Raw genomic sequence first — 27,502 nt, 5'->3', positions numbered from 1 at the left:
ACCACTCCACCATCATACAGAAAATCCCCTTTTAAACATTCCTTGGGTCAATACATTAGGCAGGAACACTTCAGCATGCAAAATGCACACAGGGTAATTTCATTGGTGTTTGTTTGTTCATTTTTGCCAGTCCTGGGACTTGAACTCTGAGCCTGAGTACTGTCCCTGAACATCTTCTGACTAGTTTACTGGAAATAAGGGTCTCACAGACGTTCTTATTTGGGCTGGCTTTGAACCACACTCCTCAGCTCTCAGCCTCCTGAGTAGCTAGGATGACAGTTGTGAGCCAGGGTAAGTTCTAACTTGATTCACCCAGTTTCTTCAGGTGCCTGGATGGATGGCTTCATAAACACCTTCTGGACAAGAAGTGGCTGCAGGCATGGAGAGAGGGTATTTTTCCTGCCATACACAGCATACACAGGGTTAACCAGCCTTGCCAGCATGAACAATACCAACTGGGCCGCTGTAAATGAAATCAGCTGAATATTTCATTCAGCTGCCTGCTGCAATTGCCTCCTTTACTAAAATAAGAGCTTAATCTAAAGTGACAACAAACATCAGATTCTGTGTGCTTCAGTCACACTGAACATGAGTTTCTTACCATAAACACCATTTACATGGCCCCTTCTCCTTGTGTGAGGGAGGCCGGAGCGTGCCCAGCTAAGACACAAGCTCCAATGACAGATGAGGAACAGACAGCTGAGAATTAACCTCTGCAAATGAAAGCCTGACCCACAGAGTCCATGTCCCCTGATTCATCGGAAAACGAGAGAGTATTGCACCAGTCACCTCTGCCATTGCAAAGACCATGCCACTTGGAAAAAAGAAAATCAAATAGCACCTTTTTAGAGTTTCTACACACTTAACCAAACGCACTATGGCTGACCCATTTTCCAACGTTGAGGGGTAGGGAAGATAACACACAAGAAAAGATACATGGCTACAATGATTTGAATCTTTCAAGCCATTAACACTCATCCATTTCCCCGCTTCAGGATTTCCTATAACAGCATGTATTTCTCAGGAAGAAAAAAAAATGGGGAGAGCATTCCATTCTGGGGAGACATAAGCCAGTATAGGGCCCCGTTAGGGGAGTAGAAGAAAAGATATGACCTGTGAACTGTGGATTTCAGATGGAGTGTTCTAGAAAACTAGACGCAAGGCTATGACGAAGCATCCACTTGTCAAGAGCCACAGAATTATCCAAGTGTCTTCCTGCTTCTACTTTCCAACAAATAATGAGACTTTTGTCAATCTGAATAACCATGATGTATTTATTGGTGGCTTCTTTTCAGGAAACTAACACATGGAATCTGAAGAAAGGAAGGATTTTAAAAAAAAATGTAGTCCTACTTAACTGATTCCAATCCGAATTATTGTGTGTTAATAAAAATCAAACCGTTTCCTTCTTAGCTTCCTGGATGAAAAAAGTAAGGCAGAGAGAACTTGTCTGTAGTGGAAATCATGCTGAAATAAACAGCAATAGAAATATATATATATATATATATATATATATATATATATATATATATATATATATATATACTTATCTTGTTTGTTCCACTATTGGGACTTGAACTTGTGTCCAGTAGCCCTTTTGCTTAAGGATAGCACTTTGATACTTGGACTATCCATCCTGTTTTTCTTTTTCTTTTAAAAAAAATTGGTGGTTCATTGAAGATAAAACTCTCCCAAACTTCCTGCCCTGCCTGATCTTGAACTGTAAATCCTCAGATTTTAGCCTTCTGAGCAGCCAGGATGATGGGCCCAAGCTGCCAGCAGCTGATGCGACTTTAGTTTTAGAGGGAAATGCGACCAAGAAGGTAGAGAAGGGTAGATCTTCTGTCTCCCTAGTAACTGAGCACTGACAAACCTCTGTGGAGTCTGTGTTTCCAAGAAGATGAAATCTAGTCTCTCCCTGTCTGCTGGAGATGCACACACCTGGATAAGCAATGGATGGACTGAAGAAAGGAGATAGGTCCCAAGGTGTTGGGACAGAAGCCCAGACACTAACCATACCTGTCCCAGGAGATGTGTCGGCATGGCCAAGCTGTTGAGCAATCTTCTCAGTAGCAATCAGAGCTCTCTGCAGGTTGATCTGAATGTCACAGGGACAGGAAACACAAGGGGTGGAAGAGGCCCAGCAGAGAGCAGGCTCAGTGGGGAGTAAAATCACTCCAACTTGTTGACAGGTTTGAAGCCATCTAAGAGTCCAGGGTCCTTTTCTGCATCAATCATAGAGTTACACAGGCAGCAATGTGAGTGGAGCAGACAGAGGGAGTTTGGGTAACAGGGCAAAGGAAAGAAGTGAACTAGACTGAGTGGAGAGAGGCCCAGAAGATGGGAGACCCATGGCCTCCTCTCCTTCTTATAGGGGCTCCTCCCCTAGCTCCACCCCTGGGCTTGATGCTGATTGGTTGATGGCTTTGTACCCTGATCTTTTCATTGGTGGAGAAGGAACCCCAGGGCATCCTGGGAAGAAATGTGTGAGTGAGAGGGACACCCCAGGGCATTGTGGGAAGAAGTGTTTGAGGGGGAACCTAGAGCATTATGGGGGAAAAACAGTGTGTATGAGAGCCCAGGGCATTGTGGGAATAAGTGTCTAGGTGGGACCCCAGGGCATTGTGGGAAGAAGTGTCTGAGTGGAAACCCAGGGCATTATGAGAAGAAGTGTCTAGGTGGGACCCCAGGGCATTATGGGAAAAAGTGACTAGGTGAGACCCCAGGGCATTATGGGAAAAAAGTATAAGTGGAAACCCAGGGCACTATGGGGAAAACTAGGTGGGACCCCAGGGCATTATGGGAAAAAGTGTCTGGGTGGGAACCCAGGGCATTATGGGAAGAAGTGTCTAGGTGGGAACCCCAGGGCATTATGGGAAGAAGTGTCTAGGTGGGTCCTCAGGGCATTATGGGAAAAAGTGACTAGGTGAGACCCCAGGGCATTATGGGAAAAAAGTATAAGTGGAAACCCAGGGCACTATGGGAAAAAGTGACTAGGTGGGACCCCAGGGCATTATGGGAAAAGTGTCTGAGTGGGAACCCAGGGCATTATGGGAAGAAGTGACTAGGTGGGACCCCAGGGCATTATGGGAAAAAATGACTAGGTGGAACCCCAGGGCGTTATGGGAAAAAAGTATAAGTGGAAACCCAGGGCACTATGGGGGAAAGTGACTAGGTGGGACCCCAGGGCATTATGGGAAAAAGTGACTAGGTGGAACCCCAGGGCATTATGGGAAAAAAGTATAAGTGGAAACCCAGGGCACTATGGGGAAAAGTGACTAGGTGGGACCCCAGGGCATTATGGGAAAAAGTGACTAGGTGGAACCCCAGGGCATTATGGGAAAAAAGTATAAGTGGAAACCCAGGGCACTATGGGGAAAAGTGACTAGGTGGGACCCCAGGGCATTATGGGAAAAAGTGTCTGAGTGGGAACCCAGGGCATTATGGGAAGAAGTGACTAGGTGGGAACCCAGGGCATTATGGGAAGAAGTGACTAGGTGGGACCCCAGGGCATTGAGGGTCAGATGTCATGGAGACAGTTGTTTTGTGCCTTTGCTGGACCTGAACCCAGGGTCTAGGCCCTGTCTCCTAGATTTTCCCCTCAAGGCTTGGCACACTCACTTGAGTCACACCTCCATGTCCGGCTTTTTGCTGGTGAATTGAAATGATGTTCATGGAGGCTTTGGACCTGAGTAACAGAGTTGAGATCCTCAGAGCGCAGCCTCTCGTGTATGTCGGATGACAGGGGTGAGCCTGGCTTATCTCCTATATTCTGAATATTGTAGGTGACGCTCTGATGATGGAGAGGATGAGGAGCAGAGCTCACACACGTAGGTGTTTTGAGTTCAAATACTGAAGGCGAGAGCGCTTACCAATAACTCATGAGTACAGGAAAGCAAGTCAGGTGGGAGATGGCTCGAATGACTTCAAGACCTGTGATCAGTACTCTGAAAAAACATGCAGAAGAAAGGTCATGAGACTCGAGGGGACTAAATGTGATCCTGAAGTTTAAATAAAGGAATCTTGTATAGTTTTGCTCTGCTATGTTTGAAGGGACTTAATAAAATCCCAGGCTTTGGAAATAATGCCACTACTCCGAACACTTTGAAGGAAAACAAAACAAAACTATTCACCGTAGCTTTAAGGATCTAAGCATGCAAATTATTATTTTTTTTCCCTTTTGTGCCAATACTAGAACTTGAACTCAGGGCCTAGGCACTGTCCTTGAGCTTTCTCAAGGTTGCTGCTCTACCACTTGAGCCACAGCTCCACTTCTGGCTTTTTCTGTGTATGTGGTACTGAGGAATTGAACCCAGGGCTTCGTGCATGCTAGGCAAACACTCTACCACTAGGCCCTTTCCCTTCCCCTCTTCCCCCCTTTTTTGAGTAGTTTATTGGAGAGATGGGTCTTGTGGATTTTTCTAACTGAGCTGACTTCGAACTTCGATCTTCAAATCTCTGTCTCCTGAGTACCTAGGATTACAGGCGAAAGCTACCGGCTCAAATAGAATCCATATGAACCATGTGCATTTATGTAGAACCATGGCCATTTATTTACAAAGAAATCCTTAATATATATATATGTGTGTGTGTGTGTGTGTGTGTGTGTGTGTGTGTGTGTGTATATATATATATATATTTGATGACTTTTTAAGGCTATCTAAACTTAGTTCCTCTCATTTCTGCCCTGTTTTCTATCTACTACATTAAAGACATGGCAGTATAATCACTTTTCAGAGTCGCCCTGCCAAAATATAGAAACAAAGCTCTTCACTTACCGTTGTGGAATGTCTAAGTAACTCACTCACCAAGCTGCCAGCTTCAATGGATGTAGGATTCGGAAGAAATGCCAAACACGGCCATATAGATGCATTTATTTATCTTCATTTCTGGACATGTAGCTGTATCTTGTACCACCTTGATTAAAGACTTCTTGGATTTAGGGAAATTACCTCACTTTCTCTTGTTACAGGAAATTTTATTATATTATTTATATACTAATGGCTTATGCCTTCTTTCTCCAGTGCAATTTCATTTTTTTCTTATTTGGCACTTCAAATATGGGGCTCATCAAATCATTTTTAAGGATGTCATTTAGTAATACAGAACCCTGTATAGTCTATTATTCAAATTGATCTATCTTAATCCCTTACAGTATCCCAGAATTCATATTTCTCACTTGTTTCCACTGGTGTCTTTTTTTATGTTGGTGTTTCACAGTGAAGGAAAAGCACTATATGAGTATACATATTATATAATAATATATGTCCTATAATATATATTTACATATAAAAAAATTACCACAGGTGCCTTGAACAAAAACAAATAGTATATATAAATATAAAATATACTTAGTCTTATGTATTAATTATATATAAAATATGTTATATTCTATATGTTATATGTAATATAAGTTATAATACACAGTATAGTACATATAATTTATTGATGGATTATTAATATAATACATGTAATACATCTATTATAAATACTATATTATATGGAATATAATATATTACATATATTGTATATATATTTATACATGCTTTTTTACAAGTAACCTGATATTAGTGTAAAAAAGAAACATGAATGACAGAAATAATAGTAGAAAGCAATTATATAATGCATATAAAATAATATACAATGTGAAGTAATGCACCTTCTATCTAGCGAATATAATGTAACCCTTCTATTAATTACAATAAAAATATATAAAAAATAATATGCAGAGCCTGCTGTATAGTCTTGTAACATTAAAACACAAGACCTACTACATACTAAGACTTAACAGTTTTTGTTGGTGGTGGTTATGGTGATGATTGGAAGCTAGTGTGCAATTACCAAGATCAGGTTTGTATGTTGCTCCTGGCCTTGAACTCAGGACCTGTGTGCTGTCTCTAAGCTTTAATGTCATGTTTAACAAACAAGTATTCAAGGAAGGAATCTCTATATACAATCACTGGCACATAGATTTTAGAACATCACTAAAATTAAGCTGAGGGTTTGTATCTCATAGATACCTATTAACATAGATAATAAAACATTATGTCTATAGAGTATATAGCCCATCGTAGATTTTTATGTCTATGTAGTTATGTTTATATCTCCAAGACATAGTCCATAACCTTGGATACCCAAATATTGAATCATCGCTCTTGAACTGTTTGGATCTAATATCCACATATTAAGGATACCATGTGCCTTTTGTTCCTTTGGTTTTGACTTGTCTCACTCAGCATGATTCGCTCTAGATTCATCCACTTCCCAGCGAGTGCCATTATTTTATCTTGTCTGTTGGCTATGTAGAATTCCATTGTGTATATATACCACATTTTCTGTATCCATTCATCTGCAGTAGAGCATCTGGATTGTTTCCATTGCCTGGCTATTGTGAATAGTGCAGATATGAACGTAGCTGAGCAGATGTCCTTATCATACCTTGGGTTATGATGCCCTTGAGCTTATTTTTATTCAAAGCTAGTGATCTACCACTTGAACACACAACTACTCTTCCTTTTTTAAAAAATTTATGGAATAGAAGTCTCATGGACTTTTCAACCCCAGCTGGCTTTGAACCACCATCCTCAGACCTGAGCCTTAGTAACTGGAAATTTCAGATGTAAGCCATTTTACATGGTGATTTTAGGAGAAGTTAATTCATTTAATGTGAACTTGAAAACACTGAAACTTTGGGGTGTGTGTGTGTGTGTGTGTGTGTGTGTGTGTGTGTGTGTGTGTGCTGTTAGGGGAATTTCAACTCAGGACTTGAGAGCTGTCCCTTTGCTTTTTTCCTCAAAGCTAGCATTCTACCAGTTGAGTCATAGCTCCATTTCCTGCTTTTTGCCAGTCCATATTGCAGTCCTCACATCTCAACCTCCGGGCTAGATAAGATGATACACATGAGTCATCAACGCTTGAGTTCACCTTTAAATCTTTGTTGTTTAAACTTCACGTCAAGGTTACAGATAAAATGTAGAATTTAAAGTACGCACAGAGAGAATTCTCCAAAGGTCCTTGGACCCTAAGTGTCTTTGCTAACCCTGAGAGAATACAGCCTGTGTCTCCACAGATGCATTTTTTCCCCTCTGGATTGGCTATACTCTAGCCATATATCAACTCAGACCACCGCTTCCAGCATTAGCTGCCTGGGTGGACAGTACAGACTGATTAGTCAGTGGTGAATTATCAGGATGTGATTTATTCAAATAAATAGGCTCCGGTAAAAGCAAATGGCCACAGAAAGATTTCTGCCTCTTGCAAAAAGATAATCAGGGAAAATATACACATGTATATGCTTATGTACAAATATACACACACATATACATGCATATGTATACATACATATATGTATATAAGCCATGTATATAAGCTAAAGAGCAAGATCCAAAGAGCAAAACAAACAACTCAGTCCACCTTTAAAATGCTTTTTTTTTTGGTGCCAGTCCTGGTGTTTGAACTCTTGACCTGTGTTTTGTCCTTGAGCTAGCACTCTACCATTTGAGCCACAATAGCATTCCAGCTTTTTTGGGGGGGGTTCAGAGGGGTGGTAGTTTATTGGAGATAAAATCCTCATGAATTTTTCCTGTCTTGAAACCATGATTTTCAGATTTCAACCTTCTGATAGTATCTGGGGTTACAGAGGTGAACCATAGGCACTCACTTCTGCTACCTAAAAATTAAAAAAAATTCTTGGGGCTCTTCTAGCAGAGATTTGCAGTAGAGCAAAACCTAGATACATAAGGCCATACAGTATGACGCTAAATGAAAGGACCTCTAGGATATGGAAACAAAAGCCATATAATGAGTGATTGTTGTCCTTAATGTACTATGTTATCTCTCATCTCTTTTGCTGTCCCTTGGTTATCTCATATTGTTACACTATTTCACCTTGTTATCTGATATATTGGATATATGCATATTTAGTTATTTGAAATTGGATAGGGAAGGGGGAAAACAAGATAAGGGGTGGGAGTGGGGGGAGGGAAATGGGGACCAAGACATGAGAAAGGGTATCAATGTATGTGAAGTAATGCATCTTCTATCTGGCGATTGTAATGTAACCCTTCTATTAATTACAGTAAAAATATATGATTTTTTTTTAAATGGGTGTCCTGAGGACTGAGACAATGAAAATGATTTCCCATTGAAAATCAAAGCCACACAGCTGGAGCTAGGTTTTATCTCTGGCTCCTATAAAAGAGATATAACGTTCCTTTCCAAGGATTTGGAACCAAATGGGTTGAAAAGAAAAATCCTTATTTCCCCCTACCAGATGGGTTATTGTAACATTGATCACCAAACTTGCGAGGTTATTTCCTGCCGGGGCCAGCCGGCAGCAAACCAGGGTTCGCAGATTGGGGTTCCTGAAATAGGGGGCAAGGACTAGGAAGAAATAGAAGAGAGACAGACACACCTGGTCCGGGATGTCTGCAGTCCAGGTAAAGACTGCCACGTTTATTTTCCACTCCCGCCTCTTCCCTTCTCGAGACCCAGGGAACTTCCAGGTGTTACATTCATATGGTAAATCTCAGGTCATTTAAACAGAATAAGGCCAGAAAACAATAAGACAATAAAGCCATTGTCTGATGCAAATCAAGGTACAGCTTGATTCCACTCTGGCTCCCAACAATTTCCATCACAAATAAAACTTCTTTCTGTACATCAAGACCCTATTTGGACAGTAACTCCTTTATGAAATTATATGTTGCCCAAGTTAGAGGAATATTCTCTGGGGAGTAGAGGCCCTGGGTAGGGATGAGGTCACACCTCTTTAAAGATGCTGTTTGATAATCAGACATCAAAACAAAGGAATTCTGTTAATCCTCTCACAAAAGTGCAAATTGGTAATCAGATCCCTGGGCTGGGCTGGCAGCTTTGGTAAACAATAAGCTTGGCAGAAGAGCCAAGTTTGGGCGGAGAGATAGCTGAGAAAGTGGAGCCATCCATACTGTCTCTACTTACCCAGTTGAGCCTGTTGTTTAGAAACAATTATGTATGTCAATGGAGGAGGTTCTTGTAGCCATTATATCCTTGGGCTTTCTCTTTTTTTCTCTCTTTCTATTTTAATGATGATGCAAATTAATCTTCTAGCCTTTCATTTCACTTCTTTGGTACACAGGCGCCTTATATCCCCTGCATTCTTTTCACTCCGTTGCTTGTGTCTCTTGAATTTTCATTACACATTTCTCTGGAAGCCCAGAGGGGTTTATTTCTTGCCTATAAATAGTGTAGTGGTATTTTGGAAAAGAAAAAAAAAATTCCCTTAATCTAGTTGAACAACAGAATCTTCTAGAAGGTGTAATAATTAAGACTTTTTGTGTCCTTTACTTTGGTGGGGGGTGGCAGTTGCGAGTGGCAAAACTCAATGAGGAGTAGTTTAAAGGAAAAGAAAATGGTGGTAAAGAGTCACATTCTGTCAGCTTGCTTCCTTTCTCTTGTCTCTGTCTCTTCAGATAGTGGATTTATTTGTCCTTGCAGAAATCGAGATTTCTCTCATACTGGGCTACGAAGAAGTGTCTTCATTTTACCCTGAGTGAAAAAAGGAGAAAAAAAAAAAAGAAAAACTCACCAGGGCCAGGAGTTTTTTGGCCTCGTGGTAGAATGCTTGCCTAGTATGCACAAAGCTCTGGATTCAAGTCTTTGATACCACATACACACAGAAAAGCTGGAAATGGTGCTGTGGTTCAAGTGGTAGAGTGCTAGCCTTGAGAAAGCTCAAGGACAGCGCCCAGGCCCTGAGTTCAAGACCCAGGACCAGCCATAAACCAACCAAACAAACAAACGAACCCAAACCAGCAAAATCACAGGGCTGCACTGTTTCTGGCCAAGCCAGGTCACACACATACACACACACCCCACTTTGGTAGGGTATAGACCATCTGTGCTATTTGTTGTATTCTGCCTTGTGTCACCTTTACCTGCTCACAACTTGAATGATCGTTTTTTTTTTCTTGCCTACATCAACAGGATTTCTTCTAGCTCTGTCTTTATCCCTTTGAACATTTCCACCTCGCACTCAGACATGACTGAATGTCCATTTGAAAGAGAGCAATCCAGGTCCCCATGAGAAGAGGGTGTCTCCTTGAGAACTGAACCACTTTGAAGAGTCCCAATCTTAAGAGTTTTTGTAAATCACTTGGGTGTGATGTGTTAAGGAATCAGACAGGGGTTTTTTTTTGGGGGGGGGGGAAGGGAGTGGAATGGAGGTAGAACTAACATTCCTGCAGTTAAGACCAGAGAGTTTTTTTCTGGGGGTACAACCCGAGCTACCAATGTTATACTGGTCTTAGGGTAGAATGAACGATGTGAACCACAATCAATTCAAATCTTTAATAGGAGATGTGAATCGATTGTGGAGATTTTTTTGGAGGGGGTGTGGAGAAGGGTGAGAGGCAGAGCCAAGTTTCCCGGGAATCCACTCCTCATAGCCCAAGCTTTGGGAATAAGAAGGCTGTCTTTTTAAAATCGGTAGGGGGTGAGAATTCAGGGGAGTGTTCTCAGCAGTAAGTATAACACAGCTGTGCTCTGTTTATGCCTGGGTTACAATAAAAAAGCTATAAAATGTGAGATGTCATAGTTCCACTTTGCTTTATTTATACTATTTCCTCTGAGCTCTGTCACCGAGTACATTCATCTGCTAAAGTTGCAGCAAGAATGGAGATTAAAATATCACAGCTCAAAATAGGAGTCAAGCGGAAGGAGATTCATCATAGCCCTATTAAAAAATATGTAAATAGGAGAATGAAGTCATTTTAAAGCTATACGCCATTCCTTCAGGGAGAGGTAAAATCCTTGGGTGGGTATTAGTAGCTCATGCCTGTAATCTGAGCGATACAGGAGGGAAGAGCTCTGAGGACCATGGTTCAAAGCCAGCCTAGGGAAGGAAAAATCCATGAGACACTTACCTCTAATAAACCAAAAGCCAAAAGTGGAGATGTGGCTCAAGTACTAGAACACTAGCTTTGAGCAAAAGAAAGACCAGAGCCCAGCCCTGAATTCTAGCCCCAGAAATGTCCCCCCCCAAAAAAAAGAGCTTTAAAATTAATATATAAAATCTGCCCTTTGACCTCAATTCATAAGGTTTCAAGAAACTCCATAAAGATTCTCAAGCTAGAAAGTCATAGGAAGGCAACAAGGCATTGGCTCTTTATTTTTTTCACACTAGGCTAGCACTCTAGCATGTAATCCATCACTTCTGTGTGTGTGTGTGTGTGTGTGTGTGTGTGTGTGTGTGTGTGTGTGTATGCGATATTATTTCTTTTGCCTTTGAACTCTTGTACTGCATATGGAGTAGGAGCTACATCGGTCTTGAGGATTTTCTGGCTGTTTGACCTTTTTCCCATTTCTTAATTTCTTGGTGTGTGTTGGTGTTTTCCTTATAATACAGTGGTGATAAAAAAAAATACTTATTACTTATTTATTTTTCTCCTCCAGAACTGCCATGAGAACTAAGCCAGATAATCCATGCAAAGTTTTCCATGTTAAAGTCTTCTTCTTACGTTAAATTCTACAAAACACAGACGGAAGCATTTGTTTCTTTTTTTTTTTTTTGCCAGTCCTGGGCTTGAGCTCAGGGCCTGAGCACTGTCCTTGGACTTTCTCAAGGCTAGAGCTCTACCACTTGAGCCTCAGCACCACTTCTGGCTTTTTTCTATGTATGTGGTACCGAGGAATCGAACCCAGGTCTTCATGCATGCTAGGCAAGCACTTTAACCACTAGGCCAAACTCCCGGCCCCAAGCATTTGTTTCTTACTATTTATTATTCTTGTTCAATTAGGTCTCACTGCTCAGCTGTCTCCCTCATGGTACCAGTTCTCCTATTATCACTGGCAATTTAACTCAGGTCTTCGGTGCTTACCTTCATTCAGTTCAAAAGATTAGACTGGGATTGGAGATTACCCTTTCAGTGAGATAGAAATATGAACTGGGATGTAGCTATGCAAACAGAATAAACTAACCCTGAAATGCAGTTAATTGGATGTCCTGAAAGATCATGGTGACTTCTCTGAGAATACTGAGCTAGCTTACATAAATTCCATTGGTAGCAGTCAGTTTCCTATTCATACGTAAATGTTTTGTTTGTTCTACAGAAGAAGATGGAAAAGATTCAGCTAGGTGCTGAATCTGTCATCCCAGCTACTCAGGAGGCTGAGAGCTGAGGATCACAGTTTGAAGCCAGCCTGGACAGGAAAGTCTGTGAGGTGCCAATGAACCACCAGAAAAATGGAAGTGGGGTTCAAGTGGTAGCCTTTGAGCACAAAAGCTCAGAGACAGGGTCCAGGCTCTTGAGTTCAAGCCCTAAGATGGACACACACACACACACACACACACACACACACACACACACGCTATAGCCAAGGGTAGATACACATGGCAGTGTCTGAGGAAGAAGCAAGCCCAGAGCTTCTGTTTCAGGGATGTTACATTCATGAGACTCATTTGGTTTGTGCATGGCAAATCTCAAAGACTTCCATCAGCCTTCAGGGTTTTGCTCACATCCAGTGCTCAATGTCCATGCTGAACCGAAGCCCTCCGTGTCTGTCTCCTTACAGAGACAAAATGGTAGCAGTAGATGGTTGATTGACCACACCTGCTCCTCCCCCCTGCCCCAACAGGCAATCAAGGATAATCCTAGAACAATTTGAGTTCTGGGAGAGGAGCAGAGGCAAGCAAAGGGCATCTTTCTTTGGACAAGTTCAGTTCTTTCCCACATGGAATGGGGTGGGCCTGAAGAAAAAAAATGACAACAAGCCATCATTCCTGGCAGCAGTGTTTTCTGGGCATGAGGTCACAGGCTGAGCAGTCTCTTCTTTTATCCTTCCGACCACACTATTGGAAAGATCCTACAATTATCTTTATTTTACAGTTGATCGGATTTTACCAAGACCAACGAATTGAACCCAGAGTATGTAAATACACAGTGAGGGGCAGAGGCACGAGTCAGACTTCGGTTATCTTAACGCCAGAGGACACGATCTGAAATAAATAACAAGAGATCATCAATTATAATAAGGACTATTTTCTTTTCAATTATTTTTCCTTCCTTCCTTCCCTCCTTCCTTCCTTCCTTCCTTCCTTCCTTCCTTCCTTCCTTCCTTCCTTCCTTCCTTCCTTCCTTCCTTCCCTCCTTGGTGTTGAGCAAAGCAATTTGTGAATATGAGGTGTCTGGATTGATAACCTCCTTTTCCACATTCTCATCCACCCCTTCCCTCATTCTTCTTGATTTTGCTGACTGCATTGCCCCCCTCTTGTTTTATTTATGTACCCCTTTACCCTTCATCCCTCCCCACCCCTTTTGAGTACCCACTTCTGGAGTTTTATTTTGCTCAAGTTGGATTTTTCCTTTCTAAGGAATGATACGCCCAAGTAACCTATTTCAATTTGTCCCTAATGTACACCTAATATACTGCCTGCCTTGGCCCATCTTCCAATAAGGATTTAGGAGCAAGGAGTGTCTTTAGAATAAAGTTATTGGTGTCATTTTTCCTTTTAGATAAAGCCTGGTACAGTGCCTCAAGCCTGGAATCCTGGCTACCCAGGAGGTAGAGATGGGGGGGGGAAATCATGATTTGGGGGTGTGATTCTCCAGTTATGGAGGAAGCTCAATGCCTGGCTACCATGGTATATTCTTCTCATTCCCAGAAACATGGGAAAGCACAAACAGGAGGATCAAAGTCCAGGCTGGCTCAGGCTTGAGGTGAGATCTTACCTCAAAAATAATCAGAGGCACAAAGGGGCGGGCAGAATGACTACAATGGTCCAAGCACCTGCCTGTAACAACCAGGAGCCCCCCAATTTAATCCCTAAGAACCCCCATTATGATAGAGTCCATTGCTATTTTTTTTTCTGATATAGGGTAGAGGAGAAGGTTGATGTATAGAATGGTTATTTCCTTGAATTCTGATCTCACCAGTCAAATGCCAACCAACCCCGTATTACTTCATTTAAACACATTCACGGATTCTGTGTCATTCCCTAGGTGCTGTGCTGGCCAGTGGCGACTCAAAGATGATGAATTGTATGTTTCTGCCTTCCAGGAGTTAGCGATCCACTGGGGTATGTAGGATATTAATGTTTATTATGTGTAGTGTTGAATTTGCCCTAAGCACAACACAAAGCCGTCTTCATCCACATGGAGAATTTTGCAGACAAGTTTCACACGAATTTGAAGGGGTCATTTTGGAATGAGTGGATGAGCTGATGGCAGAGTGGTTCACACGGTCAAACCAAGTTATTTAAAAAATTCAGATTTTTTTTTTGTTGTGTGTGTGGGTGTTGTGTACTGGAGTCTTGAACTCAGGGCCTGTGTGCTGTCCGTTTGGTTTTTCCACTCAAGGCTGGCTCTCTACCACTTAGCCATGGCTCTACATCTGGTTTTTGCTGGTTGGTTGGCTTTGAACAGCTTCCTGAGTAGCTAGGATTACAGGCATGAACCATTCATCCTGGGTTCTAAGATTCAATTTTTTTAAAAAAAATAACTTATAGAGTAATAGGATATATTCTTTTCAAAATAAGTTAAACAGTGCTGCAGTGAACATTGTTGTGGTATTTACCATAGCAAAGATATGGAACCAACCTAGATGTCCCTCAGTTGATGAGTGGATCAACAAGTTGTGGTATTTGTACACAATGGAATTCTATGCTGCTGTCAGAAAGAATGACATCACCCCATTTGTAAGGAAATGGAAAGACTTAGGAAAAAATCATATTAAGTGAAGTAAGCCAGACCCAAAGGAACTTAGGCTCAATGGTTTCCCTCATTTGTCATAATCAGTAGAAACCTTGGGCTCTCCTAGCAGAGATTTACAATAGAGCAAAATCTAGAGACATTAGGCCAAATAGTATGACACTAAATGAAAGGACCTCCAGGATAAGGAAACAAAAGCCATATTATGAGTGATTGCTGTCCTTAATGTACTGTTATCTCTCATCTCTATTGCTGTACCTTGGTTATCTCATATTGTTAAGTGTTTTACCTGGTTATCTGATATATTGCATATATACTTCTTTGGTTATTTGAAGTCAGATAGGGAAAGGGGGAAAAAAGATGAGGGGCGGGGATGGGAGGAAGGAAATGGGGAGCAAGACATGAGAAAAGGTATCAATGTAGGTGAAATAATGCACCTTCTATCTGGTGAATATAATGGAACCCTTCTATTCACTACAATAAAATATGTGGGAAAAAAGAATGACAAAATAATAAAATAGTCACCTTTAAAATGGCATAATTGAAAAATACACATATAAATACCTTTTGTGAAAAAAAATAAGTTAAAATAAGAATGTGTTTTGTATAATTGCGTGAATTTGAAAGCAACTCAGTAAAAATTAGGGATGTCAGGAAAATGAAACAATGTGTATTTCTTTTTCCAAAGGGATAATTCCTGCTTTCTGGTCAGTTATTTTAGGGGAAATTACTGTCGTTTGCCTTTTCTTTCATTGATCTTGCAGAATGAGCAACATCCCTATTGCAGAATAAAATAGGCTGGTGTTTGGTAAATAGATGAATTTCATCTGATTCAGAATAAATCCCTTACAAGTTGATAGTAGATTACAAATTGCAATAAACTATGAAGCACACTGGAAGTAGCCAGGCAGACCTAAGTAAATGCCATAAATATAAATAAGAAATACTTTATGGCATTGATATTTAGTGTATTTTATGGCTTAAAAGAAAGGAGTTGCGGTAGGAAATAAAGTAGAAAATTTAAGTCTGACTCGATGTTCGAGTAGTTCCAAGTGATTTTTCCATAACCCTCATCATGATGTATTGGGGCATAATTTAATAAGTGGTTTTATACACTACCTTGATTAAATGTCGTAACTGCCGAGATTGTAGTGTTGATCTTCTTAAAATGTGAGCAAACCAGACGCAGACATGTTGTTTTTCTTGTTGGCAGTATGATTTTAATTTTTTAAAAGCATTTCATTTCACCCGACCAAATCTGTCATCTTTGCGTAGATAAATGCTGTGACAATTTCTTTCTTTCTTTTTTTTTTTTTTTGAATGAAACTCTTGGTCCCCTCAGGAAATTATGAGTAGAGTGTAAATTTATTTATTTATTTATTATAAATGGAAAGCCATTCATCAGGGTTATAAATATCAGAGGTTCCTATACTGTGACCCAAGTAGGTTTAACGTGGTTTACTATTTGAGGGCTTCTGTGAACAGCTAGGAAGGAAAATAGAAGAAGGATGTAGAAGGAGTTAGAAGGATCTAAAAGCTGTTTCCCTTCGCATGGTGTCCCAACATTGACCGAGTTGCAAAAATGATATTATCTTGTGAGTTGTGTGGCATTTCTTTGAATGACCAACCAGGGGACAGAGCATATATCGGCCTTGAAAATGGATGGCTCTACTATGTTTATCAGCCTATTCCTGTCATGGTGAATACTTACTCTTGGTCTTTGTGCAGCCAGTGGCAAGTGTTAGAAACTCTAGGAGTTACTTTTAGTGAGACTCCAATGCATTAAAAAAAAATAGAAGAAAAAGAAGAAAGAAAATGATTCTTGCTGGACTCAGGAACGCATGCTTATCATTCCAGCTAAGTCAGGGTTTCTGGTGGTTCATTGGAGACAAGATTCTATTGACCATTCCTGCTGGGCTGGCTTTGAACCATGATCCTCAAATCTCAGCCTCCTGAGTAGTTAGAACAGTGTGTAAAAAATAAAAGAAAATCTTGATTTGATCCACAGTTAATGAAAGTGATTACATGGTTTTCCTCTTGAAGCTTGTTTTTACATTCTATTATTTTTTTTTTCCTCTTCCCTCCCCGTCTCCCCCCCTGGAGAACAATCCTGGTTGAAAGGACAGGAAAATGGACAAAAATCCCTCTGTGTGGAGTTGAGAAATTACATATACCGTGTGCTCTTGGCACCTATACAGAGGGGTTAAAGATAAGAAGAAGAGGCAAAAGTAGCAGAGAAAGGAGTAATAGATTGGACAGACAGTCCTAATTAATCAGCTGTGAAAATGGTGTGGAGAAGCTTGGTGTGAGGCCGTGCACATCAAAATAGATGGAAAATGGAACAGCATTGTTAATGGCTTCATTTGGTGGCAAGATGGTGGCCAGTAAAAATTTCCTGGATTCCATCATTATTTCAGGCTTTAAATTTAGCAGAAAAGAATGTCTGTTTTCCCAGAAGCATTTTTGTAACTTATTTGAAAATCTCTCTGTATTGTTTTTTATTAGTTCTCAATTTGTTGTACTGATTGGTTTTGATTAGGCTGCTAACTGTTCCTGTGAAATGCTCTCAGAACACACGGAAGGATTGATTCTATTTTGTCCCCCTGTGGAGAAGGAATTGGGGTTGTGTTTCAGAAGGAAATGGGGTACTATTGATCAACTGAGGCTGTCTGGATGTTAGAGAGTGACAGAAACAAAAAGAAAGAGAAAGAGGGGAAGAGAGAGAAACAAGGAGGAAGGAAGGAAGGAAGGAAGGAAGGAAGGAAGGAAGGAAGGAAGGAAGGAAGGAAGGAAGGAAGGAGGGAGGGAGGGAGGGAGGGAGGGAGGGAGGGAGGGAGGGAGGGAGGGAGGGAGGGAAGGAAGGAAGGAAGGAAGGAAGGAAGGAAGGAAGGAAGGAAGGAAGGATTGTGGCAATCTATATACTTGTTCATTCCAAATTCCTTCAGCTGAGTCAATTAAGAAATGAAAGTAATTGAGAAAAGAAGGTAATTTATTGGTATTTTAATAAACTACCTTTAATTTTGTATGTATATATCAAGTTGCCATTGAACGAATCAGTGCACCTTGATTCACGTCATTCCTTTCCACATTCCCATGTACCCCCCTCACTCTTTATTATTATTATTATTATTCCATTCCTAGGGCTTGAACTCAGGGCCTGAGCACTGTCCTTGGGCTTTCTCAAGTCTAGAGCTCTACCACTGGAGACACAGCATCACTTCTGGTTTTTCTATGTATGTGGTACCAAGGAATCGAATTTAGGTCTTCGTGCATGCTAGGCAAGTACTCTACCACTAGGCCAAACTCACAGCCCCTGGACTCCACCCTACCGCTTTGAAATACTCACTTCCTGGTGTTTATTTTATGGAACTATGATTTTTGCCTTTCTAAGGAATTACACTGTTTGACTTCTCCCCGAATCTCCTGTTAATTCATTTGTGTACATTTGCATGACATTTGTTTACATTTGCATGGCATTTGTTTATTTAGTAATTGGAGGTATCCTATGATTTTCTTGCCCCAGGCTGGTTTCGAACCCTCATGCTTAAAGCTCAGTCTCCTGTGTAACTACGATTGCAGATATGAGCCACCAGCACCAATGCTAAGTTGTTTTATTTTGCTTTGTTTATTTTTGTTTTTTTTTGTGGTTCTTAATCACCGAAAGATTTTTCGTAATGGTATTGTGATATGACCACGCATGCAGGAAATATACTTTGTGGCAAAGATTTAAAGCTAGAACATTTCATGTGTGACTAAAGTGAGTTTCTTTGCCCACTGCGAAGGTAGTGGGGATGGAACTCAGATTCCCAGTTCAGCAACGCTCTTTTGTATGTCTAATAACATTTCATGAGAAATACCTCAAACAACAAATTAGTGACAGTGAAATATAAGTATTTAGGAATGTAATAAGTTTGCAAAAACCACAATATATTTAATTTACCAGATTAACAGATTCAGAAAAGCCAAATTGTGTGTGTGTGTGTGTGTGTGTCTGTGTGTGTGTGTGTGTTCATAGTAGAACTTTAGCTCAGGGCTTTACACTCTTGACTGGACTTTAAATTTAAGGCTGGTGCTATACCACTTGAGCCACAGCTCCACTTCCAGCTTTTTGCTGTTTCATTAGAAATAAGAGTCTCCTGGACTTCCTGGTGTCAGCTCACTTCCAAGTGGGTTTTTATTCTGTCAACTTCCTGCGTAACTAGGATGAGAGCCACAAGCAGATACCCTGACAATTCAGGGTTTTGTTGTTGTTGTTGGTTTGGTTTTGTTTTTAGCACAATTTCATCCCGATAGAAGAAACAAACCAATGTTCATATCAAACGTGTGGGATAAGGCTACAGGAAAACTCCATGGCTTTCCGAGGAAATTCAAACTGAGTGGTTTTGATGTCCAACTCATTGGCTCATGTGTGTTTTTCAGATAAGATTCCATGTTTTCACAAATGTGACTTGTCATTCCTTTTTTTTTTTAAATCAGTTTAAAGAGCCTTGGCTGGAGCAAGAAGGAATCAATTTAAGCCAGGGACTCAAGAACCTAGATTGTTCAAGCTGTCTAAAACCTTTCTGAATTGGTCACGACTGGAGAAAGAAAACAGGTACAAAAGCCAGGCCAGTCAGGTGCTAGTGGCTCCCGCATCCCAGCTACTCAGGAGGCTGAGATCGGAGGACCATGGTTCAAAGCCAGCCTGGGCAGGAAAAAAATCTGTCAGGGTCTTATCTCCAGTTAGCTGAGCTTTAACTCAAGTGGTAGAGTGCTAGCATTGAGAAGGCAAAGATAACAGCAAGGACAAAAGCAAGCCCTCAGAGATAGTTCAAGCCCTGGGACTAGCACAGAAAGAGTGAAAGAGAAAAGGAGATAAAAAAGAAGGAAGGAAGGGGAGGAGGAGGGAGGGAGGGAGGGAGAGAAAAAGGGAGGGAGGGAGGGAGAAAAGAAGAAAGAAAGGGCGAGAGAAAGAAGGAAGGGAAGAAGGGAGGGAGAAAAAAGAAGAAAGGAAAGGGAAGAAAGGAGGAGGGAGGGGGGAAGAAGAAAGAAAGAAAGAAAGAAAGAAAGAAAGAAAGAAAGAAAGAAAGAAAGAAAGAAAGAAAGGGTGAGAGAAAGAAGGGAGGGGAAAAAAGGAAAAGAAAGAAGTAAGGAGAGAAGGAAATCACTGATTCTACTGTTTGTGCTGTGAATCTCACTTGGTTTCTCTCTCTCTCTCTCTCTCTCTCTCTCTCTCTCTATATATATATATATATAATCTTTATTTCTTTCTCTTTGCTTCCTTCTTTTATGTTTTATTTCTCCCCTCCTCCCTCTCCTCCTCATTTCCTTCTTTCTTGTTTTTCTTTCTTTCTTTCCTCCCTCTCTCCCCACTCCCTCCCTGCCCCCCTCTATTTTTTTTTTCCCCAGTCCTGGGGATTGAACTCAGGCCTTTGGCACTGTGTGTAAATTTCAAGGCTATCCCTCTACCACTTGAGCCACAGCTCTACTTCTGGTTTCTGGTAGTTCACTGGAGATCAGAGTCTCATAGTCTTTTCTGCCCTGGCTGGCTTTGAACTGTGATCTTCAGATCTCAGCTTCCTGAGTAGCTGGGATTAGGGCCTGAGTCACTGGCACCCTGTTTTCTTTCTTCCTTCCTCCCTCTCTTCCTCTTTCTTCCTTCCTCCCTCCCTCGCTCCCTTTTTCCTTCAAAAACATTATTAATTCCAGTGTGGAAAATTTAGAAGGAACCCTTTGTGTGTTTTGCCTGTTGACATTGTTTAATGTAAGTGATTTATGATTATGCCTTATGTACACACCACAGGCACTTTATAAATTGGATTGTCCTAGGAGAAATGTGATACGTAAATGTTATGACTATAAATCCTACAGTTGATGATATATGTTGTATCATATAACCAGTAGACTTTCGAATACTGGCACTTGTAATCTGCTTTTTCTGAGCATCCAGTAGTGATTTAGGACACAGAAAAATGCAACATATAAAAGAACAGGCCAGACAAGTAACTCAGGAGTCTGAGATCTGAGGAGCATGATTCAAGGCAGGAAATTTTATGAGACTCTTAGCTCCAGTTAAGCACCCTAAAACTAAAAAGTAGAGCTATGGCTCAAGTGGTAGAGTGTTACCCTTGATTGAAAAAGCCAAGCAAGAGCCCATAAGGCCCTGAGTTCAAGACCTGTGTTTTGCACTCATAATAACTTGATAAATAAGTAAATAATAGGAAGTAAGAAAAAACTACTCTGCCCTTATGAATATACTCTCACATCAGTAATTTTTATACATTTGTAATGTGTGGCAGAAATAATAGTGTGCTTGTATTTTTTTTTCATTTCTACAAATGGGCATCGCAAATGAGCAGCTCTTACTTTTCTATCAAGATATAACACATATCTCTACTAATATTCCTAATTATTTTTGTCATGGTATCTTTCCTTACTGAGATTTCATTTCCATGATCCTAAAATATCTGAGAGGGGGGAAAAAAAGGACATTGAATAACGGATGATGTGAAATCCACATAATTGTTCAATACCAAACTCATATAAAATCTAGAGTAAGCAATTTCTTACCCGTTTTGTTCTTACTAGTTTTTCATTGCCAGTCGTGGGTCTTGAACTCAGGGCCTGAGCACTGTCCTTGGACTTTTTCTCAAGGCTCTACCATTTGTGCCACAGCACCACTTCCAGCTTTTTTCTCTGTATGTGGTACTGAGGAATCGAACTGCGGTCTTTGTGCATGCTAGACAAGCACTCTACCACTAGGCCACACTCCCGGCCGCTTACCATTTTTTTAATGCTAGTCCTGGGGTTTGAACTGAGGGCCTAGGCACTGTCACTGAGCTTCTTTCTGCCACTCTGACAGTAACTTTAAACTATTATTATTATTATTATTTATTTATTATTATTATTATTATTATTATTATTGTGTTCCAGTACTGGGGCTTGAACTCAGGGCCTCATGGTCTAATTTGACTTTTCTACCCATGAATGTTGCTCTACCAGTTGAGTCACACCCCAGTTTTTCACATTTTGCTGGTTCATTAGAAACAGGAATCTCTCACACACACTTTCCTGCCTGAGCAGGCTTTGAACTGGGATCCTCAGATTTCAGCATACTGAGTGGCTAAGATTAGAGCCACTAGAGCATCCCGTTTGTGAGATGCTTTTAATGGCTCTACTTTCTGGAGTTTTCCTTGGCGCGTGCTGGGAAAAGCATACAGAGGTCCCTCTCTCTATAGATTAGGAGGCATCATAGGTCAAAAGAACTGATTTGCCTAGCTGATTTAGTGAATCTACCCACCCACAATCAAGTTCCCTAGAGGAAATGAGACAGGAAGATGACACAGAGGCAATAAAACCAATGCACTTTTGTTTAAAAAGAAAGTTTCTGAAGATTCTTGGCAAGGGCTCCATTTTCCTCCTGGAAGGGAGATCTCTCTATCATCATTTTCCATCCCTGGGTCTTCACACTTGCTTTAGGGTTTGCTGGATTGAGACTGATTGCTCCTATTCTGGTAAGCCGGGGCTTTCAATCATTGATGGAGCAGGCTAGATTCTCATGTGGTTTCAGAAGGCTTTGCCATTCTCAGGTTGGTTTTTGCTGGGGAATTGTCTTCACCATTTTAATTTCTACACACCACCTGTAAAACTTCCTGACACGGGTTCAGTGCTCGGGGCAGAATGTTTGCAGCAACTCTCATTTCCTGACAGATTTCTTTGTGTCTGGTATTATTTGAGCTTTTCATGTAACATCTGGTATGAATCTGCTAAGTATTTTGTGAAGTCTGTATGGCGATCATATCCATTTTCCAGCAGAAGAAACTGAGGCTACTTTAGGCACTGGTGGCTCATGCCTATAAACTTAGCTACTCGGAAAACTGAGATCTAAAGGATGACAGTTCAAAGCCAGCCTCAACAGAAAAGTCCCCGAGGCTCTTAATTCCAACTAACCAGCAAAAACCAGAAGTGGTACTCACTTTCCTTGAGCACAAAAGCTCAGAAACAGTGCCTAGGTCCTGAGTTCAATCCTCAAGAGCAGTACACCATAAAAAGAAAAAAATGGAGAGTAGGAAAAATTAAGTAATCTTATTAGCTTAACCACCAGGAAGAGACCGAATTAGGACTCAACCTGAGTCAGATCAGCCTCAACCAGGAAAAGTTAGGAATGCACTGGAGCGCAACTTTAGAAAAAGCAAGCCCTGTGATCAATGTCCAAAAGAAAAGTGAATCGAAGCCAGGAGCTGGTGACTCACTCCTGTCGTCCTAGCTACTTGGAAGGGTGAGATCTGAAGATCATGGTTCAAAGCCAACTCAAGTAGAAAAGTCCTTGAGAGACTCTTTCCAAGGAGCTATTCAAAAACTGGAAGTGGAGTTGGGGACTCAAAGTGGTAGAGTGCTAGCCCTGAGCTAAAGAGCTCAGAGACAGTGCTCAGGCCCTGAGTTCAAGTCCCAAAGAAAAGCAAAGTGAATCTTGCTTTTTTATTTTTTATTTTTGTCAGCCTAGGTGCTGTCCCTGAGCTCTTCAGCTCAAGGCTGTCACCCTACCCCTTGAGTTACAGCCCCACTTCTCATTTTCTAGTGGTTAATTGGAGTCTCATGGATTTTAGTGCCCAGGCTGGCTTTGAACCACAATCCTCAGATCTCAGCCTCCTGAGTAGCTGGGATGACAGACATAAGCCACCACGCCCGTTGTGAATCTTGCTTTTCTGTGTAATAATAGAAGTACGTATTTCTCGGATTCTGTTGTGAACAATGATTCATTTCAGTGCTGAGAATAGTCAAGGCCACAGAACTGGAGAGGAACAGAGCAGTAAATGTGAGAAAAGGGGACCTCAGAGCTAGCTTTCAATATACCCATAGAAAAACAAGCAAACTTGAGGAACCATATGCATTCCCAGTGTCACCTCTGCTCCTCCTCTTTGTCCCTGTGGCAGCCGCCATTAAAAAAGAGTGACCTCTATAAATATGAATTGAACACCAGATACCACAATTTAGTCTCTGGAAGAGCAAGTTATCATTTGGGTTGTGAGAAATATGCAAATCGTCATGAGGGGTGAAAGGTTGCAAGCGAGAATGGATGGCTTTATTAGTGATTGCACAACTTCTGTGATTCCTGGCTATGTCATCGAGCTTGGGTTGTGCTTTGCCAAACTACATTATCTTCAATGTTGAGATTCTCAGTTTTAAAATTTGTTTTTTGATGCCAGGAACAGTTGACTCTCTGAATTACAGGAGTTACTAATTTCCAAAATCTAAATATAGCAGATAATATATACAGAGAGAGAGAGAGAGAGAGAGAGAGAGAGAGAGAGAGAGAGAGAGAGAGAGAGGTGAATAGTCAGAGCATTTGTTTAAACTAATAATAGAATTAGGTTTTTCAGTTCCACTAAGGTTTTCCTATATATTTGCCTTGCTAATTAATATAATCTTCCTTACTTCCACTTACTTAACCAGGGTTACAATTCTTCTTTAAAACAATTATTTTGTTATTTTGGGGCTTGTTATAACAAGTCTATTTTCCTAGTTTACTCAGAAAGTCTCCAGGCTGAAATCTCAGGATTGTTGTTCAAAGCTGGCCAGAGTAGAAAGGCCATGCGGTTCTTATCTCCAAGTAACCACCAAAAAGCTGGAAATGGAGTTTGTGGCTTCAGTGGTAGAGCACTAAGCCCTGAACAAAAGCTTAGGGACAGTACCCAGGTCCTGAGTTCAAGCTCCAGGACTGGCACCAAAAAAAAAAAAAAAAGAAACCAAAAGAACAAAAAAAGAAAGAGAGAAGAAGAAAAAGAAAGAAAGAAGAAGAAAAAGAAGGAGAAGGAGAAGGAGAAGAAGAAGATGTGTAAATAAATCATAGGGGAAAGACATTCTACATTGAGGCCAAAAGAATCTTCTAGGGCGAGAAATTTCCTAACATTTTGAAATTTAGTCTTTATAATTTGATGTTTTGACTTCATTTTTTTGTCTAAAGTATGTGTACTTGTATTTATATAAGGTAATACTTCTATTATAATACTTCTATTTATATAAGGTAATACTGACATCCTGTGTATAACTAGATTAATTGCCTCTGTAATGCACATATAAGAAAAGGGACTAACGCATAAATAGAGTTGAGTACCAGTTTGGGGCAAGCTACTCACACCTCTAATCTCAGCTCCTCAGGAGACTGAGATCTGAGGACCATAAATCTTATCTCCAATTAAACTAGCCACACAAAGGGGCAGAGATGGAGCTATAACTGCAGGGATAAGAGCCCCAGTCTTGAATGGGAAAAAACGTCAATTGTGAGGAGAGAGGTCCTGAGTTCAAGTGCTGGGACTGGCATAAAACAGGGGGAGTGAGGGAGGAGAAGAGAGAAAATTCAGCATTTGAAACAAATGAAGGATTTCTGGGAACAGTATGAATTTCTAGCATGTTCTTCTGGTAGGAAAAGGGGTGAGGCTTCCCAAGAATTGGATTGTAATTTTGAGAGCTGACAGGAGAGGGTAAACAATCTCCTCAATATTCTGTGTTTGGCAGCGATGATGAATACATGCACGGAAAACAATGCTCGAGTGTTTTATTTCTTTCTTTCAACCTGTCAACCTGTCAATGTAGTTAATGGCTACACCAAGAGAGTGGTGGGGGAGAGGGGGAGGAAGAGGAGGAGGAGGAGGAGGAACAGAGAGAGAAAGGTGCACTGGAAATGGAAAAGAACAAAAGAAAGCGACATTGCATTTCTGCATGTCTCTGGGACATAATGGTCAGACATGAAGAATTGACTGTCTCTTAACTAAAGCCAGGTATGGGAGCTTCTTTCTATAGTCCATGCCACATGTACTTTCCTGGGTCTGCAATCCTTGATTTTTTACTCACCTCTGATTCTTCTCCCTGAAGTCTTACTTGAGGAATTATTTCAAGTTGCACTGGGAGAATGAAAGCTCGTTCAGTATCCCAAGTGTATTGTCTTCTTCCTGTGCTTTCTAAAAGGCCCAATTTACATATAATGATTTTTTTCAGGTATTTTTTTATATATACCTATATATCTTTTTAAAGATGGGCTCTCTCTTTTTGTCTCTGTCTTATTGCTCTCTGGCTCTGGCTCTGGCTCTTTCTGACTCTGTCTCTGTTTCTCTCTCACACACATACACTCTCAACATGAAATGCCTAAACTTGATGTCTTACTTTTAGAAGTACGAAATTATTTTTATACTTCTAGAAAAATCTTAGTACAGCCAAGGGAATCTTATTTTTTTTCAACGGGGGAAGATTTATATTGTTTCCTGAGTTATTTCTTCCTATACACAGCAAGTCTCTTATCATTCACTTCATTGTCAAATTTCAAATTGGAAAAAAAAAAATCTCTACATTCACGCAGCTGATGAAAACTTTTCATCATGGTGACTTTTTTTTTTAAATACTGAAAGTATTCAATTAGAAAGTTTTTTCCTTTCTTTTTTCCTTTTGTCTTTTTTTTTTCTTTTTTAAGGATTTGAATTCAGGGCCTAGGCTCTGTCGCTGAGCCTTTGTGTGCTCAAGGCTAATACTCTACCACTTGAGCCACAGCACCACTTCTGTTTTTTTTTTTTTTTCTGAGTAGTTATTGAAGATAAGACTTTCATGAGCATTCCTGCTCAGGCTGGTTTCGAACTGAGATCCTCAGATCTCAGAATCCTTGGGTAGCTGGTATCATAGGCATGAGTTGCCAGCACCTAGCTGAAACTTTTTATGTTCAAATTACTGATTTGAAGTCTTAAACACAGAACTTCCAAATATGTTAAAATATAGACCACCTTTGTATCTCAATACATATAAGTCCTGTGTGTGTGTGTGTGTGTGTAACAAATACATTAATCAAATCATGAATGTATAATTTTGTAAGGATTATTCCATAGGGAAAGAAAGAGAATTTGTGGTGTTCGTTGCTCAGTGGAATGAGTAACATTACCTGTGTAAAGAAGGTTATAAGCTTCGTTAGAATTTCGAATTTACAATGTTGAAAACACCTGCTTGTTGAAAAAAAAATCTCTTTACTGCTCAAAAATCTCAGGCAAATCAGGTAGCAGCAAAATGCAGGATTTCTGTGTTTTCAAGTTACTTAAACAATTTAATTCAATCGGCAGCTCTCTTTCCCTCAGCCAACAGGATTTGTGAACTTGAAAGAGCTGTAATTTTAATGTAACTATTACACTCGAAACCATTAATGACCTGCAAATAACCATGGTAACAGGTGAGAAATCAAAGATACTTAATTTAATTGCCACCGAAAGGAAAATAAGTGCAAATCTATAATTCTTCATTTCCAATATGTGCATGTTATTTTCTTCCTGCATTAATTACCCAAGAGTTAGGCAGAAATTATCTAGTTGTTGCTTGCTGACTCTACTTGTATTCATGTAATGGTTTTCCACTCTAATAACTAATCATTATAATTTCTTACCCCAGTGGTTCAGGCCGCTGAGAGCAGAGTAGTTTGGTCTTTCAGTTGACATTAGCCAATTTTAATAACAATAAAAAATGATACTTTAAGTACAGTGGAAAGGAATTAAACTGTTCTTTCAAACTATGTTTCAAATGGCCACTCCAACTCCTGGACTCTTGGCAAATGGCTGCTTAGAGATATTTCACAATTCTTAATTTCTTAACACTTTTGCTAGAATTTGCTGGAAAATTCCCCAAGAACCCTTCTTAGAACAGAGGGGTAGGTAATAATCACTGCTAATTATTAAATATTGTTGCTTGGCTGTGAATAAAGCAGTAAATATAGCAGAGATGGAGGGGCAGACAATAGAACAGGAAAATACGATGGATATGAAACCTGCCTTTCTTTTGTCCTTTATTCTATTCTTTCCTTCCCTCTT

The 27,502-nt window shown here is 40.4% G+C and overlaps 1 protein-coding gene across 1 annotated transcript in view; it reads left to right on the top strand.

The window, feature by feature from the left end:
* Positions 1-27,502, top strand: part of Sox5 (SRY-box transcription factor 5) — a 732,928-nt gene that overhangs the window by 8,268 nt on the left and 697,158 nt on the right. The window contains exon 2 of the mRNA XM_090324494.1: positions 13,980-14,056. The gene's annotated coding sequence lies outside the window, so the exon portion shown is untranslated. The remainder of the gene's footprint in view (positions 1-13,979; positions 14,057-27,502) is intronic.

The sequence above is a fragment of the Megascapheus bottae genome, chromosome 35 (genome assembly GCF_031878675.1).
Source record: "Megascapheus bottae isolate mThoBot1 chromosome 35, mThoBot2.hap1, whole genome shotgun sequence".
NCBI classification, from domain to species: Eukaryota; Metazoa; Chordata; class Mammalia; order Rodentia; family Geomyidae; genus Megascapheus; species Megascapheus bottae.
This window is presented reverse-complemented; position numbering and strand designations above follow the sequence as displayed.